This window comes from Elephantulus edwardii, unplaced genomic scaffold (assembly GCF_000299155.1).
Source record: "Elephantulus edwardii isolate Elephantulus edwardi_28Jun2011 unplaced genomic scaffold, EleEdw1.0 scaffold00093, whole genome shotgun sequence".
Lineage (NCBI taxonomy): Eukaryota > Metazoa > Chordata > Mammalia > Macroscelidea > Macroscelididae > Elephantulus > Elephantulus edwardii.
In genome coordinates, this window is record NW_006399843.1 from 95,530 (window position 1) to 118,283 (window position 22,754).

Genomic DNA, 22,754 nt, shown 5'->3' on the forward strand with positions numbered 1-22,754 from the left:
AAGGAAATACAACTGCCAGCGAAGGAAGCAAAGGAGGATGGAGCCTCTGGGTTCAACCAGCCATCCCCACTGGACCCACCTGGGAAAACACTTTGCAGTCCAGAGGGGAGCAAATGACAGGAAAATATCTTCTAACAGAGCAAGAAGGCAAGCAGCTGTAACCCAAGACCACCAGTAAGGTGATAAAGCGTCCTCCCTTCCCCCCTTTATATCTACGCCCCTGTTCAGCATGAAGAAGCCAGAGAGTCGGCATCCAATTCCCAAATCAATAAGACAGTTGGTTTAATTACCATTGGAAAATGCTTGTCATTCCTCTGTAGCATCTGGTCCCCTCGGGACCCTCATCATTTCCTTCACCTGCTCCCCCCACCGACCAAATTGTGTAGCTCTGCAACTGCATCCTGGCCCATCCTCACCTTTCTGCCCCCAACCCTCACCTCCTTATACCCCCAATATGTTTTTCCCAATAAAAAAAAGGGAAAAAAATTAAAAAAAAGGACTTTTCATTCTCTGTTGAGTTTGACTTGTTAGGATTGCCATTGGCCTTCACTTGTGTAAACCAAACGGTCAATTTTAGATCACTCTTAATCTCTGAAAAGCATCTGACATTTGATGACACCCTCATTTTTAAGACATTTTATCAATTGCATCTTAAGCCTGTGGTTTTAAAGGTTTATAACCCCTAAATGTATATCCTTAGCCCCAGTTTTTGGTGTTTTGTTTTGTTTTTCATTTGAAACTTCTGTATCTACCTGTCTACTCAACTCCTGGATGTCTCTATTAGTTTTCAGGGCTGCCTTAACAGAATAGCACAAGTGGGCAGTTTAACACACCAGAAATTTGTTATCTTGCAGTTGAGAGACTATACTTCTGAATTCAGAAGTTTGGCTAGGTCATTTTCTCTCCATAGTTGTGTAAGAGAATGCCCTCTTGCCTCTTGTAACTTCTGGTAGCCCCAGATATTCCTTAGCTAGTGACATTGTAACTCTAGTCTCTGCCTCTGTTTTTAAATGGCCATCTTCCCTCTGTGTTTTTTTCACATGACATTCATTTGTCTTGGTGTCTCTCCACTCATATTGAGTTAGAACTTCTCTTGTTTCCCTACGGCCTCATGTTAGCTGATAACACCTTCAAAGACCTAATTTCCAAACAATGTCATTCATAGTTTAGAATATGTCTTTTTTGGGGATACAACTGAATCTATTAAAAAAATCTAATTAATAAATGTGAACGATGAAGATAGAAGCAACTTGGAAGAAAAGTCTGGTGATCTTCTTTTTAGAAAACCAGCCAGTGGAAAAGCCTGTGGAGCATGGGTTTACTCTGCTCTACACAGAGTTTCCATGACTTGTCATTGACTCAATGGGAACTAGTTAGCACTCAGACAGATTCATACTCAGCCTTCTGAGTTGGCCCTTCGGCAGGAGGCATAAAAGCTCTGTTTTTCTTGTCTGGTTTGGTTTTGCTTTTTCCCAGAGAAATGTGATCAGCAATATCTCATTTATCTGTATAGAAGATCTTTTGGGTAGCTGGACAAGAGAGATGAAAGGAGATGGACAAAAAAAAAGGAATAATATCAGTTTTGTGTGTGGTTAAAAGGCAAGGAAACAGAGAGAAGTCTTGTGATATGATGGTGGTAGGACTGCATGTGGAACTGATCCTCTTATTACTGATTTCTGCTTCCAGGATTTGAAATGGGAAGAAAAGAGACGTATCCACATAACCATTCAGGATACATATTTTGTTGCCTGTCTCCTCAACCCAAACCACTACCTGTACTTTTGATCTAGAGTTACAGGTTTTTTGTAGGAATTAGGAAAGCTAAGGGAGGAAAGAGAAAGTATAAACATTGAATGAATAGCCTTAAATCATAAATATCCTCTCAGGTCTTCTTAGAGGGTAGCCCAAGGCCAAATACTTCAGCTTGACTATCTTGGGCATAGTGCTCTTTTAAGAGCTATCTGTGTGAGCTCAAACTGACAACAACTAAAACAGGTGCGTATAAAATCGGAGGGAGCAGGAATTTATACTGTTTAGGGAGAAGCAATTGAGAAAGGGAGAGTGTGAATGAGAGCACATCTTGAAGTACATAGTCAAATGTTCCTGAATTGTACATGCAAAAATGGTTGGATTAGTTAGGTCTTGTAAGGTATGTTTTCAGTGATAGTATAAAAGAACATAAATTAGTAGTAAAAATACTTGCCTAATGGACTAATTAGTAAGAGAAAGGGGGTAAGAAAGGGTATTTTGCTGGTTGTGTGTGTGTTCAACTTGAACATACAAGTTTGACTTTATTGATATATCAGACTTTCTTATATAATTTATGTTTCTCCACTCTAGTCTAGACATATGGAAAGATCAAAATAATAGTAAAAAAGCTAAGTCTATTTGACTTGACCCTCACACAACCTTAAATCTTGCCCAGTCAGGTGTTGAAAGACTTTAGAGGATGGTCTTTAAAATACTTATAAATGCTGTGCCTTTCTATGTTCACATTTTTGAGGAAATGCTGAACTGCCTTCCAGAATGGTTGTACCATTTTATAATCCCACCAACAATGTATAAGAGTTCCTTTCTCACCACATCCTCTCCAACAATTACTTGCTGCCCTGTTATACTTTGCCACTGTTACTAGAGTGAGATGGTACCTCATTGTGGTTTTGATTTGCATCTCTCTTATTGCCAGTGATTTTGACCATTTCTTCATGGGTCTGTTTGCCATTCGAATATCTTCCTCTGTGAAAATTATTTCCATGTCTTTTGCCCATTTTGTAATTGAGTTATCAGTCTTTTTCTTGTGGAGGCCCAGGAGTATTCTGTAAACTTTTGTTATAAGACTCTTGTCTGAGATGGTATTACCAAATGGTTGTTCCCAGTCTGTAGGTTTTCTTTTCACCCTGTTGGAAAAAGTTTTTGATGTGCACATGGATTTAATCTTTAGAAAGTCCCATGCATCAACTTTATCCTCTTTAGATTGCACATTTCTGGTAGTCTTTGTCTTTATACTTTATATAGTCTCTTTATACCTTGGACTAGCGCTTCTAAGCTTGATCTCAGTTTGTCTCTTATAAAAATTATGGTTTTGGGCTTTACTCCCAGGTCTCTGATCCAAGAGAGATGTGGATGTGCAGGGGGAGGTGGGGCTAATCATTGAGTTGTACAATTTGATGGGTGAGGGGGTAGTGGTGAAGGAAGCGGAAATAATTTGTTCGAATTTGTATTAGAATTTTGTAAATAAACTAGTAGGAAAAAGTGTAAAAAAATTTTTAAAAAGCATTGCTTTGTCAGTGATGTTAAAAAAAAATGCTGTGCCTTTGGCTTGAATGCAGCATCCTAAATTTCTTCTCTTAAATTAGGTCTTTTGTGGGTCCCTGGGGCCCTATGCAGTTGCTTTCTTTTGGACTTTTCTGTGCTCAAGTCTGGGATTCTTCCCCATCTCTCTCACATCCCTTAGAAATCTGAGAATTTTGTTGTTGTTGTTGTTATCAGAGTTTGTCAATTTTACCTTTTGTGTTTCATTGTTTGGTAATTGGTCATCTTTTTCATTATAACAATTATTTAGCTTTGGAAAATTAGTTGACTCAACTGCATCTAACAACGATAGACCCCTATTTCTTTTCTATCATGTTTTTATAGATACTGGCTCTCCTAGAGGGAGCGCTGATGATTTAGTCCCTGGAGAGTTTGGCTGTTAAACCACAGGCAGCGCCTCGTTAGAGGTTCTTATCCTCCCGCGGTTCTGAAGGAGAAAGAAGGGAAAGCTTCTCCTGTGCAGCTTACAGTTCATCCACTGGAGGATGCCCTATGAGTTTGTTCTAACTCGACAGCAATGAATTTGGGGGCTTTTGAGATATCCTAGAAGTAACTCGTGTTTTAAGGTTTTCCCTTTTGTTTTCTAACTTGTTTTACTTCCTTTATTTTCCAGGTAATCAATCTACATCAACCAGCCTGATCGATTTTCAGGTACATCTATGTTTCTACATAGGCATTTCTCTGAATTTTTTAATTTCAGTCCCCAAGAACTTTTCCTTTGTTTTCTTTCTTTTTTCCTTAGCACAAGTTTGTGGGTTGGCTTTGTTTTTTGTGTTGTTTTGTTTTTTTTTAAGCCTATTTTTATTATTTTTTGTGTGTACTGTCAAATCAGATCTGACTGATAAAGAAGGAGATTGCACCTCCTTCTCCAGCAAAGGATCTCGGGGATTCAAACTGTGCACCTCTAGGATTGCAGTGCAGCTTCTTGCCACTAGACCACCAGAGCTCACCGCATAAAAAGGCGTTATTTGCAGGAAGGGGACTCAGTCAAACAAGCCAAAGCCCATGTCGTCATCTGACTCTTCAGACTTCTTTCTTCTCCTTTGCTGCAGCTAGGGCAGAGCCAGCCAGGGGCTGCGGAGTCGGCCACAGCACCACCAGCAGTCATGCTGGCAAGTTTACCAATACACTGGGCAACGACGTCTTCAATGTTCTTCCCACTTAGCTCACTGATGACCTTGTTGAACCGGTAGTCTATGCCCACGCTGTCCAGAATCTTCTTGATGTCCTTGGCACCGGGGGAGGAATTGCCCCCAAAGGCGGCCAGGAGGTAAGAGGTGACATAACGTATCTTGGCGGTGCCACAAGTTTTATAGAGAACAGAATAACATGCTCTTCCATATTGTACTCAGTTCAACTGAGCCCTGGCTTGGACTGCTCCGCTTAAATATCAATGGAGCTTTCACACTTTGCCATGTAGCACATTCTCCATTGCTCTGGCAACTTGATCAGCACTGAAGTTGTTCAAAGAGACATTCTTTTCTTGGCCAAATACTGAGGTCTAAGTAATTAAAGAGGCTAGCCCTTAATTTACAGTTTTGTTACTGTGGGAAAAGTAAAGCAATATGGCCAAGGAGGATTTTGTATACCTAGAATTTACCTTGTAAGTGTCAAACGAACCAATAACACTCAGGTCTAACTGAAATTTTTGCTAATTCTGGGTGGTCATTACAGGAAAGAAGGACTTCAGGTAGGCATAAGGGGCATGGCAGGCATTTATAAAAGAGCTCTGGTGGCACAGTGGTTAACCATTCATCTGCTAACAAAGTGGGCATTTGAAGCCAGCAGTTGCTTTATAGGAGAAAGCTTAACAGTCTGTTCCTGTAAAAATTACAACTTGAGAAATTCTAGAAACTCCATGGGTAGTTCTACTGTATCCTATAGGATCATCGTAAGTTGATAATCAATAGTAATGGGTCTGATGTTTTGGAGGGTAGGGAAAAACACAAGTATTTATCTCAACCAGTGTGAGCGGTGCATTGCACATGCATCTTGACTTAAATGCCCATTTTCTGGTCCCATAGCCCCTTTACTTTAATAACTAGACAACACACTAAAGTTACTTAAGACCATCTCCCCCTCTGGTCTTCTGACCTTTGGAAGAAGAGCCTTTTTGGTGGAGCTCCCCGATTAAAACAAGCTTGGGAGCAGGAGTGGCATCCACTTCCGAAATAGCTTGCCTCTGGAAACCCTATGAACCTGGAGAGAGGATGAAAGTTATACAAGTGTCCAGGTCTTTCATTCATAGGGTCACTATGAGTCACCTACAACTCAATGGCACTTAACAATAAAAACAGCATAGAGAGAGATCAGTTGGACTAGTGGACAGAAAGTGATGCTACCAAGCCAAAGGTGGGTGAATAATCTGCAGCCCTCAGGCCTATTTTTAATTGTTTTTGATCTAGATTCTCCTAGATTGTATAGCCCTGGTCTGTCCAATTGCTGTACAGGTAACTCGTGGTTGCTGTGAAGCTGAACACTGTGACACTTATATGCCAAATGTGATAATGGTTACCCATGGTAGACAGAGTTTGGTGAAGCTCCCCGATTAAAACAAGCTTGGAAGCAGGAGTGGCATCCACTTCTGAAATAGCTTGCCTCCGGAAACCCTAAGAACCTGAAGAAAGGAAGAAAGTTTTACAAGTGTCCAGGTCTTTGGTTCATAGGTCGTTATGACGGCACTTAACAACACAACAACACATCCATTAAGGAAGATGTCCATTGTTAGTGGAATTAAGAAGATGTCCATTGTTAGTGGAATTAAGCCACCTTAGTTGTGACTCTTCCAACTTCCTAAAACCAAAGAGTTCTGTTGTTGTATACCATCGAGTCAGGACTGATTCACAGCTGACCCTCCAGTGGATTTCTAGAAGTAGTATATAGCATGAGAGGAGATTGTCTGTCTTTCCCCATGGAGTAGCTGGTGGATTTGAACCACGTACTTTTGCAATGGTTGGCAGTATGTGAGATGAAGTTTTATCATCTTTACCTCCAAGGAGCAATATGTCAGCACCTTTTCCAAAGCATATCTGTTCTTTTTGCAGTCTAGAGGATATTCAGTATTCTTGTCCAACATCAAAGGCATCAGTTCTTCTGTCATCCTTATTCACTGTCCAGCTCTCAACAACAGCACATGATCTAAAATGATCCAAAAGATTATGGCCTAAATAAAGTGTGCCTTAGTCCTCAGACTAATAGCACCATTGTTCCTCAATAATTCGAAGAGAAAAAAAAATAATTTGAAGCGGTCCCTGAGTGCAGACTTCTCCAGTGTAATAAGTCTTCTCATCTCCTGACTACTGGTGCCAAGTGTACTGATAATGGATCCAAGAAAGATGAAGTGATTGACAGTTTAATATTTTCTCCATCTATCATGATGTTGTCATTGGTCAAGTGGTGAGAATTTTTGTTTTCCTGACTTTGAGATGCAATCCATATTGAAGGCTGTATTCTTTGATTTTCTACAATAAGCACTTCAAGTCCTGCTCAATTTCAGCAAATAAGGTTGTATTTTCACAGTGCGTCCAGCCCTTAGGATGCACACCAGAGCACTCATCGATGAAAATGTGTAGGTCAGAGTTCACCTTCTTCAGCTCCATATCCGTTTTCTAGATAAAGTCTCTGATGCCCAGGCTGCTGACTGGATAGGAAACTCTTGCAAGGCTAGTTTTACCTCGCTCCCCCAAATTGCTGCAGCTGGTACCATTTCCACTTATCACAGAGCCTCTTTCTTGTTTTTTTGACTGCTCTTTTCTTTATAGTTGTTTTTGTCTAGAATTGAGTTCACTCTGCTTCATGGCAACACCATGTGCTGTAGAGGAAACTGTTCCATAGGTCTTCTTGGCTGGACTACTGGGGACTTTACAAGGAATCTCCATGGAAGCAGATTGCTGGGTCTTTTTTTCCTTTTCAATGGAGCAGAGTTTGAGCTGCCAACATTAAGGTTAGTAGTAAACCACAAACAGCTGGTACTGCCTGGTTCTTGCGCTTTTTTCTAGCAAACTGTAATTATTTTAATAATGCAGCAGTTTTTTTTTTTAATTCCTCAGTGGGCACTAATAAGCTGTGGTTGTTGGGTGCTTTCAAATTAGTTAACTCGTGGTGACCCCATGTACAACAGCAAGAAACACTTCCCAGCCCTGTGCCATCCTCACAATTGCTGCCATGCTTACACACACTTCTGCAGCCACTGTGTCAATCAGCTCATGGAGAATGACATGCTGCTTTACCAAACACGATATCCTTCCCCTGTGACTGTTCCCTTCTAATAAAGTGTTCAACATATGCAAGATGAAGTCTTCCCATGCTCACTCCAAGGGAGCATTTTGGTTATATTTTTTCTAAGATTGATTTGTTCATTCTTCTGAAAATCCATGGTACATTGAATATTCTTCACAAATACCATTATTTTAAAGCAACAATTCTTCTTTGCTATTTCTTAAGTATTGTGCAGCTTTCACATTCATGTTGAGGACATGAGAAGGGGCACCCCTACAAAGCTCAGGTCCAACACCGAAACCAAATCCACTACCATTGAGTTGATGGCAAGCTCCAGGAAGTTTCAAAGGATGTAAATCTTAATGGAAGGAGATTGTCCAGCTCTCCCGGATGGTGAATTCTAACAGGCTACTTTTTGTTTCACAGCACAACATGCTACACATTATGATCTCAGAGCTCCTATGGTTTGAGTCAGGCACACCTTAGTCTTCAAAGTGACATCATTGCTTCTGAACACTTCAAAGACATCTTCTGCAACAGATTTGGTCAATGAAATACATTGATTTCCTGAATGTCACTTCCTTTCTCTGTTTAGCATGACATTGATTATTGGTCTAATTGTGAGGATTTTGGTCTTTTTTATGTTGAGGTTTAATCTATACTGAAGGTATAAGTGCTACTTATTGGTATACCAATAAGTGCTGCAAGTCCTCTTCACTTTCAGCAAGCAAGCTTGTGTTATTTGTGTATCACAAGTCATTAGCGGATCTCTCTCCCATCCTGAAGCCATGTTCTTCTTATGGTCCAGTTTCTTGGGTTATTTGCTCAGTACAATTTAAATAGATAAGGTAAATTGATACAACATTTTTATTTTAAACTCAATATATTTTAAATATTTAAAACTCTTATCTGCAGCCCTCAGGCCTGCCTTTAATTGTTTTTTGTGAAATATTCTTCTAGGTCGTGTAACCCTGATACGTCCACTTGCCATACAGAGGTAACTCATGGTTTCTGTGAAGCTGAACACTGTAACACTGATATGTCAAATGTGAGAATGGATACCCTTGGTGGACAGTGTTTGGTGGAGTTCTCCAATTAAAACAAGCTTGGAAGCAGAAGTGGCATCCACTTCTGTAATAGCTTGCCTCTGAAAACCCTATGAACCTGGAAAAAGGATGAAAGTTATACAGGTGTCCAGGTCTTTCGTTCATAGGGTTGCTATGTGTTGTGTACGACTCGACAGCACTAACAACAACATATTGTCTTGTGCTTTTTCAGATCACCATCTTGTGGTCTATGTGTAAGTTCTGCATAAACACAATTAAATGTTTTGGTACTCCCATTGTTCACAACTTTATTCATAATTTTGTCATCATGCACATAGTTGAATGCCTTTGCATAGCCAGTAAAACACAGATAAACATCCTTCTGGTATTCTTAGTCTCTGTTCTCAGCCAAGATCCATCTGACATCAGCAATGATACTCTTTATCCTTGGCTGTCAAGGGGTCTTTGTTGAAATGACTTTTCTAGCCAGTGATTTTTACTTTACCATGTAGATGGGCGAGAATATGTGACTACAGTGTTAGCCTATTCACAAGAAGGTTGGCTAATCTTGCCACTAGATTGAGCAGATTCAGCAGTAGGAATTGAGAAGCTTTTTGCAAAGTCTTGAGTGCAGCTTGGATTTCTACCTCCAATTTAATTGATTCTTGATCATATGCTACTGCCTGTAATTGTTAACACAAGCCAGTTCTTTTTGATACAGTGATTTTGTGCATTGATTTCAACTTCCTTTGGTGCTTCCTGTGCTGCTTAATATTTTGCATAGAGTCTTTTAATATTGCAACTCAAGGTTTGGGTTTTTTTTTCTTGAGCTCTTTCTGCTTGAGAAATTATAAACATGTTATGTATTCCTTTTTAGTTTTCTAACTTCAAGTCTTTGCATATTTCATTATTTTATCTTTTCTTCTTAAGCTGCCTTTTAAATTATTCTGTTTAGTTCTTTTACTTCATTGCGATTCCCCCCCTCCCAGATTGCTATAGCTACCCTATGATTCTGGGCAAATTTGGGTCTTTCTGATATCCATTTTGGTGTTTTCTTTCTTCCCATGTTTTAAAAGATGTTTCACTTTCCTCAAGTCTGATGTGCCTGGTATCATCCCAATTATATCATTAATGGTAATGTTTTTTTTTTTAATGGTAATGTTTTAATCATGGAGTCGCACAATTTGGTAGGTGGAGGGAGGGTTGGGTAAAGAAAAGGGGATAGATCTGATGTGAAAAACAATGTATGCAAACTCTGTAAGTAAGCCAGTATAAAATAAAAATAAATAAAAAACCAAATGGTGACTGTGCACATGGACCTCACCTGATGGACTACGAAGGAATCAGATTAATTGCATCTGTGTAGAGTTGATGAAAAAGTTCAGTATCAACAGTCAAAACAGTCATCAATAGGCTAGGGGCTGTGGAGGATATCAATGACTTTATTTTCACATTCAAAGGAAGCAATTAAAAATAGCATGTCTTGTGCAAGTCTCACCTTAGACTGTATAGTGTCTTCTTTACTCCATACCACTTTAAAAAGGTCCAGATTTGCCTAGTGCAGTGCATCATTTGATTTATTGACTGCTCCTTCTATGGGTATTGATTTTGGACCCAAGTAAACAAAATCTTTGACAACCAAAAAAAATTTATATTGTTTTAAAATGCCAACTTCCTCAATTGCAAATATAAATATTAGGAATGAGATTCATTTGTACCTATGTCTATTCTTGGGAAGGGTATATGCCAGGGATGTGTCTTATCTCCATACCTTTTCAATCTATATGCAGAATAGATCATCCAGGAGGCTGGGCTGTATGAGGAGGAATTTGGCATTAGGTTTGGAGGAAGACTCATCAACAACCTGCACTATGCAGATGACACAACCTTGCTTACTGAAATCAAGGAGGACCTGAAGGCTAGCTGCAGAAGGTCAAGGACTATAGTCTTCAATATGGATTGAATAAGCTCAACACAAAGAAGACAAAGTTTCTCACCATTGGGCTGACTGGTGACATTATAATAGACGGTGAAGAGATTGAGATTGTTAACAGCTTTAGTTTGCTTGGCTCTACAAGCAACAGTCTTGGTACCAGCAGCCAGGAATTCAAAAGATAAAATGCATTGGGAAAGTCTGATGTCACGGACCTCTCCAGAGTACTGAAAAGCAACAACATCAGTTTGGAGACTAGAGTATGCCTGATCCAGGCCACAGTCTTCGTGATTGCTTGTTCCACACCAGAAAGCTGGGCAATGACTAGGAATGATAGAAAGAGAATTGATGCCTTTGAGCGGTCATGCTGGAGAAGAGTATTGAATGTGCCATGAACTGCCAGAAGAACAAACAGGTTCATCCTGGAGAGGGTAAAACCAAGTTACTCCTTGGAGGCAAGGATTCTGAGGCTTTGTTTGCTATATTTTGGGCATGTTGAAAGGAGGGTCCAGTCCTTGGAGAGGAAAATCATGCTTGGATGGGTGGAGAGATAGCAAAATAGAGGAAGACCATCAATGAGATGCATTGATTCAGTGACTGGGGTAATGAAGGTAGGTGCGTGAGAGACAGTAATTTTGGCATAGGAGAAAGCAGGTTTCAGGGCTGTTCTACATAGGGTCACTATGAGTTGCAAGCGATTCAACAGCACATAACAACAAACAACATAGTTATTAGCTTTAAAAAAATTTCTACATATATTTTTTTTCTGTGACCTCAAATGCTATATTTATTTTTGTAATTTTTTTCCCTTTTGCCTTTTTTTTTCTCACAAGTCTCATGTTCCTTGGTTTTCCATTCATACGAATGAATAAAGGACTAAACAAACTCCTTAATTTAGTATATAAGCACCTCTTGTTTGTTTCCTCTTCAATTGTTTGGGCTTGTTTTCTGCAAGAAGCCCTTCCTTGAATAGAATGACTGGCAGTAGTTTCTGTGTAAGTAGATGGGCCTTGTGGACAGGAAGTCTTCCCTGGAGGGCTTCCTGTAAGCAAAGCACAGGCAGGCCAGCCAGGGAGTCCTGTGATTACTTACTCTGGGAATAAAGTTGCATTTTATATTTGTTTGCTTATTTTCCCTTCTGAGCTTATTATGGAGAATCAGTTTCTTCCACTTCTCCCTTGCTTCTCCTACACCACAATCCACTCGCTGGATCTGTCTCTGAGCAGACAGCTTATTTGCTAGAGGGTGGGTCTCTGGCTTTTAGCCTGGGGGCTGAAGTTTACACTGCCAGACTCTGTTTACATAGGTCAAAGGAAAAGGCCCCAGCTGTCCCCAAGCAGGAATTCAGTTCTGTAATGAGTAACTGGTGTACAAGTTTCGGTCCCGTGGTCACTTGTGGTTGCTGTGAGGCTGAACACTGTGACACGGATGTGTCAAATGCGTTAATGGTTGGCTACCCAATGCGGACTGAGAGTGGGGTGGAGCTCCCCATTAAACAAGAGTGGAAGGAGGAATGGCATCCACTTCCATAACAGCTTGCCTCCGGAAACCCTATGAACTTGGAGAGAGGATGAAAGGCACGTCAAGGACTCTCCTTCATAGGGTCGCTATGAGTCACCTGTGACTCGAGGGCACTTAACAACAACAACAACAGCAACGAGGACATTGATGATTATCCCTCAATCCAACCAACTTTGTGTTTGTTGACTAAGCACAAGGCTTCTCTGGTGCTCCCTCAAGGAAATATGTGCCCTTTCTTTCACCTCAATCTCCAGTAGCTTTCACATCAATCCATCCATTTCCTTCTCTCTTCCAGAAATTTTTCAACATTGCTGATCTTCTGATAATAATCTCCCCTCCTCCCTTATAGCTGGCATTATTTTCTTTAAAGACTCTTTCCTATTTTGGTGAAAACATAGAAGGTATAGAGGTAAATGCCTGCATTCAATCTACCATTGGGGGTGTGTGTGTGTGTGTGTGTGTGTGTGTGTGTGTGTGTGTGTGTCTTGGTGAATTGCATTCACTGTTAATCAAAAGATGGCAAGTTCAAACCTACCAGTCACTCCATGAGAGCAAAATGAGGCAGTCTGCTTCTGTGAAGGTTTACATCCTTAGCAGCTATACTTTGCCCTCAGGGTTGTTATGAATTGGAATCAACTTGATGGTTATGGGCTTTTGAAGTGTGTGTGTGTGTGTGTGTGTGTGTGTGTGTGTGTGTGTACAATATATAATGTAAGTGGCTTAGTGGTAAGGAGTTTCACTGTCAATTTCAAAGTCATACGGTTCACAGATGAAAGATGGGCAATTTCCTCCCGTGAGACTGAATGCCTCTGAAAACCCACTTGTTAGGTTTAAAATCAACAAGATTGTGGATGTAGAAGTTACACAAGCCATCAGAACCAGAGTACTGACATGTGGAAAAGGATTGTTAGCACTGGAAGCAACATAGTGTTTTAGGTGCATGAGTGGGTCAGAGAACAGTGGACCAGAATAAGAACTGTCTACCAAACTTTGAACTCTTCATGGCATGGTCTCAATTGCCTCAGAACCCAGCCCCAAGGCACACCCAGAAAAGGAAGCCATAAATAAAACCTCACCTCAATGGCACACTGCATTGCTTGCTTTCTTGGGAGGAAGCCCCATCCCTTTAGGGACATACCTATTCAAATAAATCTTTGCTTTTTTTTTTTATAATTTTTAATTTATTTTTTTACAGAGGTTTTGGATTTCCATTCATTCATTGCCACAATTTTCTCCCTTCCTGCCCCTCCCCACCAGCTCGCTTCCCCCTCCGAAGAGAGAAAAAAAAAGAAAAAAAGAAAAAAATTCCTTCATTAGTATACAATTCCCATGTCCCTTCCCCCCACCCCCCACCCCGAGTACACTTCTCTATGCAACCTTAATTCTGGATTCCTGTGCTAACCATAATACTCAGTCATATATCACTTCTAATCTGTTCTTTCCCTCATCTGTTTCAATACAATATACATAATTTATCCAGTTTTTTTTCTGTCATACCCCCACCCTGATGTCAGACCCATTCTACAACAGTGGCACCATGCAGTATTTGTCCCTTTGTGTCTGAGATATTTCACTCAGCATAATGTCCTCCAGGATCACCCACTTTGAATAATATTGCATGAGTTCCTTGTTTTTCAATGCTGTGTAGTATTCCATTGTGTGGATATACCACAGCTTCTCTATCCATTCGTTTGTTGATGGGCCCTTAGGCTACTTCCAACTCTTTGCTATTGTAAACAAAGCTGCAATAAACATGGGTGTGCATATATCTGCTTGGATGGCAGACATGGTCTCTCTGGGGTATATTCCCAGTAATGGGATTGCTGGGTCAAATGGTATCTCTATTTGCAATTTTTTGAGAAAGCGCCACACCGCCTTCCACAATGGTTGCACCATCTTACATTCCCACCAACAGTGAATAAGAGTTCCAGTTTCTCCACATCCTCGCCAGCATTTGTTGCTTGCTGTTCTGTTATATTTTGCTATTCTTACTGGGGTGAGATGATATCTCATAGTTGTTTTGATTTGCATCTCTCTTAGAGCTAGGGACAAGCACATGAAGAAATGTTCAAATCTTTGCTTTTTATCTTCACTCTGCCTCCTTGATTTGCTCCACAGCCCAGCACACCAATAAAATCTTGCCTAGTAAAACCTTTTAGCCCAGTAAGGAGTTAACAGAGGATTAACTGTGAGTCAGTTTCGAGGCTATGGTATACAACCACAGAAACTATATTTTCTATTATATAATATATAATTACAATTGTTTTTGTTGTTGCTGTGTGCAGCTTCAGTTTTTTTGGCTCCACAATCAACACTCTTGGTACCAGCAGCCAGGAAATGAAAAGATTAATTGCACTGGGAATGTCTTCTGTAAGAGATCTTGCCAAAGTACTGGAGAGCAACGATGTCAGTCTGGAGACTAAGGTGCATCTGATTCAGGCCATGGTCTTTGAAATTACTTGTTATGTATTAGAGAGATGGACAGTGACTAGGGATGACAGAAGGAGAAACAATGTCTTTGAGTTGTGGTCCTGGAGAAGAGTATTGAATATACCATGGAATGCTAGGAGATCAAACAGGTTAGTCCTAAAAATGGTGAAACCAGGCTGCTCCTTGGAGGCAAGGATTTTGAAGCTTTGTCTGATATACTTTGAACATGTTTCAAAGAGGGATCAGTCCTTAGAGAGGGACACCATGCTTGGGAGGGAGGAGGGGCAGCACAGGAGAGGAAGACCCTTGATGGACTGGATTGATTCAGTGACTGGGGTAATGGAGGTAGATGTGTCAGAGACAAGAAGATTGGCACAGGATAGAGCAGGGTATAGGGCTGTTGTACGTAGGGTTACTTTGAGTCTCAATTGACTCAAAGACACATAACAGCATGTACTGCTGAGTCTGAACGAGCTCAAAGCTGACACTACTGGTGGGTTTTCAGAGGTAGTAAATCTCACAGGAGGAAATTGCCCATCTTTCACCCACACAGAAGCTGGTGGATTTGAACCACCTGCCTTTGAATTAATAGTGCAACTCTTTACCATTAATCTAGCAGAGATCCCTGTAATTACAATAATCCATAGTTATAAATAAAACTCCTAATGACAAAATGGTTGGTGCTTGGCTGATTACTGAAAGTTAGGCAATTGAGCCCACCAGCCACTCAGTAGGAGAAAAGTCTAATGATACGTTCTTATAAAGATTAAATCAGTATAGGGAACCTTGTGGGGCAGTTCTACTCTGTCACAGGGAAGTGCTATGAATTGGACTTGATTGGATGGTCCACAATAACAACAATAATGTATGTAACTGTATCAATACCTGTGGTGTTAGCTTAAAAGTTGGCTTTTTTTTTTAGCCATTACAGTTAGTTGCCTCTGGTCTTCAGCTGCCTTAACTATGGACACATGATCATGCAAATCAGCACGGTCTTGTTAATCATCAACAGTTAAAGCAGCAATATAACAAGAACACTCTCCCCACTAAAGAGAGTGAAAACACCAGCACAGGAGGAGCAGCTAGACTGTGTTTAAGCTTCCTGCTACATCTAGCCTGGCTCATTGCTCACCAGTTTCTACAAAAAACCTGGCCTGCATACACGAGTTATTCCCCTGAGGGGTCTCAGTCCCTGGAAGACCTTTGAGCAAATCTTTGAACCTACAGGACATAGAGGAAATTGGGGAACAGAGGCACAGATGAAGCTGTTACTAAAAAGTATTACACAACTGGTTAAGCATTGGGGAGTATGCTGACCTGAGGCTTCTTATAAATAGCCTACTATTAATCTTAGCAGGACAAATTATAAAAACAGTACCCAATGCCATTGAGTTGATTTTGACTAGCAGTGGCCATTCATTGGGTTTTCAAGGCTGTAAATCTTTGTGAGAGGAGGACTGTCCATCTTTTCTCCATGGAACCACTGGTGGATTCTATCCACTGATTTTATAATTAGCAGTGCAATACACAACACACAAGCCCCTAGAGCTTCTTATGTTGTTGTTGTTGGTAGGTAGTGTGTACTATCAAGTCAGAACCCACCCATGGCTGACCCCCCCCAGTGGATTTTCAGAAGCAGCTAATTTCAGAGGCTGAGATGGCCCATCCTTTTCCCAAAGAGTAGCTGGTAGATTCAAACTGTATGCCTTTCAGGTTGCAGCACAGCTTCTTGCCACTAGGCCACCAGTGCTTCCTAAAGCTTCTTTTAACTATATAATGATACTAACATGTTGTTGCATGCTATTGAGTCAGTTCCAACTGATAACCACTCTGGAAAGCAGGACTTAATTCTGTCCCATCTTGTGCCATCCTCACAATTTCAGCCGTGCTCAATAAGCCTATTGTTGTAGCCACTGTCTCTGTCCATCTTGCTGAGTATCTTCCTCTCTTGAGTTGACCCTCTATTTTTCCAAGCATGATAGCCTTTTCCAGGGATTGCTTCCTTCTGATAATATGTCCAAAGTATGTGAAATGAAGTCTCAGCATCCTTGCTTCACAGGAACATTTCAATCTTACTTTGTCCAGGACAGATTTATGGGTTGATTGTTTTGTTGGTTTTATTTTCCCCCCAATCCATGGTATATTTTGTATTCTTTGGCACCACCAAAATTCAAAAGCATAAATTCTTCTTTAGTCTTGCTTATTCATTGTCCAACTATCACAAACCTATGAACCAACAAAAAATACCATGTTTTGGGTCAGGAGCACCTTAGTTCTTAAAGTGAGATCCTTGCTCTTTAGCACTTTAAAAAGGTCCTTGATAGCAACAAATTGTGACTAACCTGGAGAAACATGAAGATCTCAGAACTCTTGATTGTGTTCAAATGAATCTATACTTGGACCAAGAATCAGTCATCAGAACAGAACAATGAAATACTGCATGGTTCAAAATCAGGAAATGAGTGTGTCAGGGTTGTGTCCTGTCTCCATATCTTTTCAATCTATGTGCAGAACAGATCATGTAGAAGGCTTGTCTTTATGAAGGGGAATGTACCATCAGAACTGGGGGGAGACTCATCAACAATTTGTGTCATGCAGATGACTCAACCCTGCTCGCTGAAACTGAAGAGGACCTGAAGCTTGCTGCAGAACCTCAAGGACTGCAGTCTTCAATATGGATTGAAGCTCAACATCAAGAAGACAGAGAATCTCACCACTGGGCCCATTGGAAGCACCATGATGGATGGAGAGGGAAGCTCTAAATGGCCCCATCATGATAGGTGGAGAAGAGATTGAGATTATTAACAGTTTCAGATTGCTTGGCTCTATGCTCAACATTCTTGTTGTACCAAAAGTCAGGAAATCAAAAGATGAATTGAAAAAGGAAAGTCTGCTGTCAGGGACCTCTCCATTGTGCTGAAGAACAATGGTGTCAGTATGGAGACTAAGATGCCCCTGGTCTAGGCCATGGTCTTCACAATTACTTGCTGTGCATCAGAGAGCTGGCCAATCAGTAAGAAAGGCAGAATTGATCCCTTTGAGTTGTGGTTCTGGGGAAAATTACTGAAAATACCTTGGACTACCAGGAGAACAAATAGGCTTGTCCTGGAAAGGGTGAAACCAACTTGTTCTCTGGAGGCAAGGATTTTGAAGCTCTGGCTCACATACTTTGGACATGTTTGCCAGGAGGGACCAGTTCTTGGAGAAGGACATCATGCTTGGAAGGGTGGAGGGACAACAAAGGAGAGGAAGACCCTGGATGAGATAGATGGACTATCTGTCTCATAGATAATGACTTGGGTAATAGAGGCAGGTGTGATGGAGATAGTGAGATTGGCTCAGAATAGAGCAGGATTCAGTTATTGTGCATAGAGTTGTTATGGGTCGTAGTCAACTCAATGGTACGTAACAACAGCAATTAAAAAACCATATTGAAGACTACATACAATCTCTAAACTTCATCAGTAAGTGCTGCAAGTCTCTTTCATTGTCTGCAAGCAAGATTGTATAATTTAAATAGTATAAGTTGTTAATAAGTCTTCCTTCAGTCCTGACACTGTATCATTCCTATCTCTAGTAACCACTAATAAACTTGAGTCTATATACATATGGTATTCCAGATAGCAATTCTATTGTGCATGAAACAACATCTGTAAGCTCAGTCAGTCTGACAGTAGCTAAAAACAACAACAGCAGATTGCAGTCATCACTGACATCCACAAATAATTCACATATGTACTACAGAACGATTCTGGAATATACCTACTCCCTTCTTGTTAAGATATTGGTGACATATAGGGAAATGTACCAGTTCCATCTGGATAGTATTCCTTAGACACCTGTTTTTTGTTGTTGTTACTGTTGTTGTGTTTTTGGTTTTGAAAATTCTCACTCCTTTAAACTGCTTTCCCATGCTAACTGGATTCTTCTGTTTGAAAGAAATATAAATCACACACCATATTTGTTTTCCTCTCTGTTTCTCTTCCAGTGTTTATCAGATAAATATGCCGAGGCATCTTTTCAAGAAAGGAATCTGGATTCTCTTTCTTCAGCATGGCACTGATTAATCTGTGCTGTCCCACATGATGTCAGAGCTCGGTCCACTCACCAGTCCCAAGGGCCTCTCTGGGGACACAAGGATATTTCTGTGATCACAATTTGAGATAAGATCATCCTTTCTTTTAGACACTAGAAACAGCTCTAAAAAAAGTTATCCTCAGCTATTACATGATTACAAAAAGGGCTTTAAAAACCCCCTAAATCAATAAGCCAACAACAACAAAAAATCCTATTCTTGTTGAATCAATTCTGGCTCATGACAACCCCATGAATATCAGCACAAAATTGCACTCTACAGGGTTTTCAATGGCGAGATTTTGGAAACAATCCAGGAATCCCTTCTGATGAACCTGTAAACCGATATGAAATGCTAACCTTTCCATTGACTGGAAAACTGTTCACTGAAGTAATCAGTTAACTTGCTAGAAAAGTGTTACACAGACACTACCATCAAGTAGATTCTAACTCAAAGCTACTAACCAACAGGTTTCCAAGACTGTAAGTCAGGAAATCCAAAAGATTAAATTGCATTAGGTAAATCTGCTATCAAGGACCTCTCCAAAGTGCTAAAGAGCAATGGTGTCAGTCTAGAGACTAAGGTGAATCTGATTCAGGCCATGGTCATCACAGTTGCTTGCTATGTATGCATCAGAGAGTTGGACAATGGCTAAGGAGGACAGAAGAAGGATTGATGCCTTTGCACTGTGGTGCTGGAGAAAAGTATTAAGCATACTAAGAGAACAAATACGTTTGTCCTAGAGAAGGTGAACCAAGCTGCTCCTTGCAGGCAAGGATTTTGAAGCTCTGTCTCATATACTTTGGGCATGTTGTCAGGGGGACATTACACTTGGAAGAAGAACATCATGCTTGGAAGGGTCGGGAGGGGAAACAACGTAGAAGGGGGAGACCCTGGATGAGATGGATTGACACAGTAACTGGGACAATGAGGCTATGTGTTTCAGAGACATTGAGACTGGCTCAGGATAGGGTGAGACTCAGAGCTCTTTTATAGAGTCACTATGAGCCACAAGCAACTCGATGGCACATAACAACAACAAATCTTCCTGGTTGTTGACTGTGCATCTTTCTCCTTGGAATGACTGATGGATTAAAACTTGCTTCCAACTTGAACTGTAACTTTTTTAACTTCTCTAATAAACCTCTTACCTGGTGAGTATAATCTGTGATTTCTCTGTGGCCACTGCAAGAGATTAGCAGACCTAGCACAGCGAAAACTCTAGGAGGGACAGTTACAATTGGTAGCACTCAAAAATGGTGACAATTGGTGTAACAATTGGTCGATGTAGGTATGACAATCATGGGGACATGTGTGGTTGCCTATGGATCAGTTTGTGCTATGGATTTTCTTCTTTGTGGAATGAGTGAGGATCGGTCTCAACCACTTCCATGCTGCTCACACTGCTTTTATAATATTGAATTGTCCAGTATCTAACGAGGCTCCCAGGACAAGGTCAGGATCAGAGGACAATGAGACTTTTATAAACAACCTTGTTCATTGTAGAAAATATGGAAAAGCACAAACCGCAAAATAAATTCACCCATAATTGTTTTTTATTACCCAGAGAAAAAGAATTGTCCCCATTCTGGTGACTTTCCTCCCTGTCTGTTTTATAGACTCTTGAATTTTGTAACCTGCTTTTGTTGGCACAACAATGCCCAGAGACAGGTCAGAGCTATGCACTTTGTGCATACATACTGCAATGTTTCAAGAAAGCATTTTCTAATGAAAAGGAGCTTTAAGACAAGCAAATACTGTTGTTGTGCTGACTCTACAGGCTAGACAGAGGACACTGGGGGGGGGGTGTAAGCACAAAAAAACCATGTGGTTGTATCCACTGAAAGAAAAAAAATGTTAAAAATACATTTTTAAAGAGTGTAAAATATATTTAAAGAACGTACTTTTACATTCTTTTTTTTAAGGATTTTTTTTTTTTTTAATGTACTGTCAAATCGGATCTGACTAGTACAGGAGGAGATTGCCCCTCCTTCTCCAGCACAGCACATGGTGGAAGAATGTACTTTTACATTCTTTTTTTTTAATATTTTTTTTATTGGGAAAAAAATATTGGGGGTACAAGGAGGTGAGGGTTGGGGGCAGAAGGGTGAGGATGGGCCAGGATGCAGTTGCAGAGCTGCACAGTTTGGTCGGTGGGGGGAGCAGGTGAAGGAAATGATGAGGGTCCCGAGGGGACCAGATGCTACAGAGGAATGACAAGCATTTTCCAATGGTAATTAAACCAACTGTCTTATTGATTTGGGAATTGGATGCTGACTCTCTGGCTTCTTCATGCTGAACAGGGGCGTAGATGTAAAGGGGGGAAGGGAGGACACTTTATCACCTTACTGGTGGTCTTGGGTTAAAGCTGCTTGCCTTCTTGCTCTGTTAGAAGATATTTTCCTGTCATTTGCTCCCCTCTGGACTGCAAAGTGTTTTCCCAGGTGGGTCCAGTGGGGATGGCTCTTTGAACCCAGAGGCTCCATCCTCCTTTGCTTCCTTAGTTGTCAGTTGTATTTCCTTTTTGTCACTGGCACTGGGTTCAGGGTCAATTCTGGAGTAAAACTCAGAGTTAAGGTTACCTATAGGAAAGGGAGCAAACCTAGAGAGAACAAACTTGTGAGTTACAAATAGAAGGGCTTTGAGGGTGTTGCTTTCAGGTTTACTGGGGGGGGGGGAGGGTGGCAGAAGGTGGCCTAGGTAACATTCTCTGGATACCCTAGGCATTCTTTTTTTTTTTTCTTCTCCTTCCCCACCCAGGGGAAGGCACAACCTGGGGACTGAGGAGCTTACCCTGAGGGCCGCGATGGCTCACCCTGAGCCGGGGGCCAAGCGCAGCCTGCCCCGGGCAGAGGGCCAGGGGCAGCCCACCCCGGGCAGAGGGCCGCGACGGCTCGTCCCGAGCCAGGGGCCGAGGGCAGCCCATCCCGAGCAGGGCAACACCCCCCCAGGAGCTGGCTGGTATACTCCCCCTCCAATTGCTCCTACCCCAGTCTGGTCCTGTCGCCTGACTGAGGATTCTGTGGTCAGGCATAGTGTTTCCAATTCCAGCACTGCCACTCCCCCCCCCTCCCATAAGTGGTCATACTATATTTTGAAGTAGGTATCACTGCCCTCCCCCTTTATATATGATAAAGGGAACCTGAGAATTGTGAACAGATTCCCCCCAGGTCTAACCATCTTTTGGCAGAAGCATTCAACAGAACAAAATATGTGGTGCATTTAGGATGTCGGTCCTCTTGTGCATGCTGCCACTGTTAAGGTCATCAGACTCACAGTGATTTTTAGCAATCCATTGCATAGGTAATCGTCCTCTTTGGTCTGTCCAATGCATAGGTAATTGTCCTCTTTGGCCTTTCCAATGCATAGGTAACCATCTTCTTTGGCCTGTCCAATGCATAGGTAACCATCTTCTTTGGCCTGTCCAAGGAAACCCAAACCTGCAGATGGTGGGCATGCATCCCATCCCCCACCTCCTACGCAGGCGGCCAGCAGGGTGCGCGCCTCCCCCCAGCGCGGGAGGCCTACAGGAGGCGTGCGGCCCCCCCAGCGCGGGCAGCCGTTGGGGGCGCACCCCCACCCCCACCCCTCTGCACGGGAGCTCGGCGGGTGTGCGTCCCCTCTTGTGCGGGCGGCCAGAGGCACCCACTTCCCCCACAGCCGCCATCCTGGCTCCAAGAATTCTCTCCAGTACAAGATCACCTTGCAGCAGTGTGGTGGCTTCACTATATCAGTCTTGAGGAGGGCCAGTGGCCAGCATCCATCCTGGGTGAGGGAATCCATTCGTTCAGGCTGTGGAAGCCTCATGGAGCTGCAGCAGCTGTTCGGTGTTGCATGGGCTCTGGGGGGGGGGGGCGGAGCTGGGAGCCATGAGACTCACCCATTTCTCCTTGGGAATCCTTGAGTTCCTGTTGTTGAGCTTCAATCTTCACTGAGGGCCAGTCATCAACTGTTTAAGTGTTCAATTATCAATAAGCCGAAGTCTGTGGAAGGCCGTAATGGCCCTGCTTTAAGTGGTTCGTTACTACTGCAGCTCAGCCTCAGTCTATTGTCTTCTACTATTTCTGTGGGAAAGTCTGATGCTAGTTAGATTCTGATCCTAAGGACAGATTGTGACTTGGTTTTGCACTTGGGGAGCTTTTATTTACTTAGTTCTTGCTCATGATAGGCTTTCCTAAACTAGATGCCTCTGGACAATCTATAAACATACAGAAATGAT

General features: G+C 41.7%; 1 pseudogene; it reads right to left on the reverse strand.

Annotated features, from left to right (window-relative positions):
• Window positions 1-4,295: 4,295 nt before the first annotated feature.
• Window positions 4,296-22,202, reverse strand: LOC102872440 (annotated as a pseudogene).
• Between the last annotated feature and the right edge of the window lie 552 nt (window positions 22,203-22,754).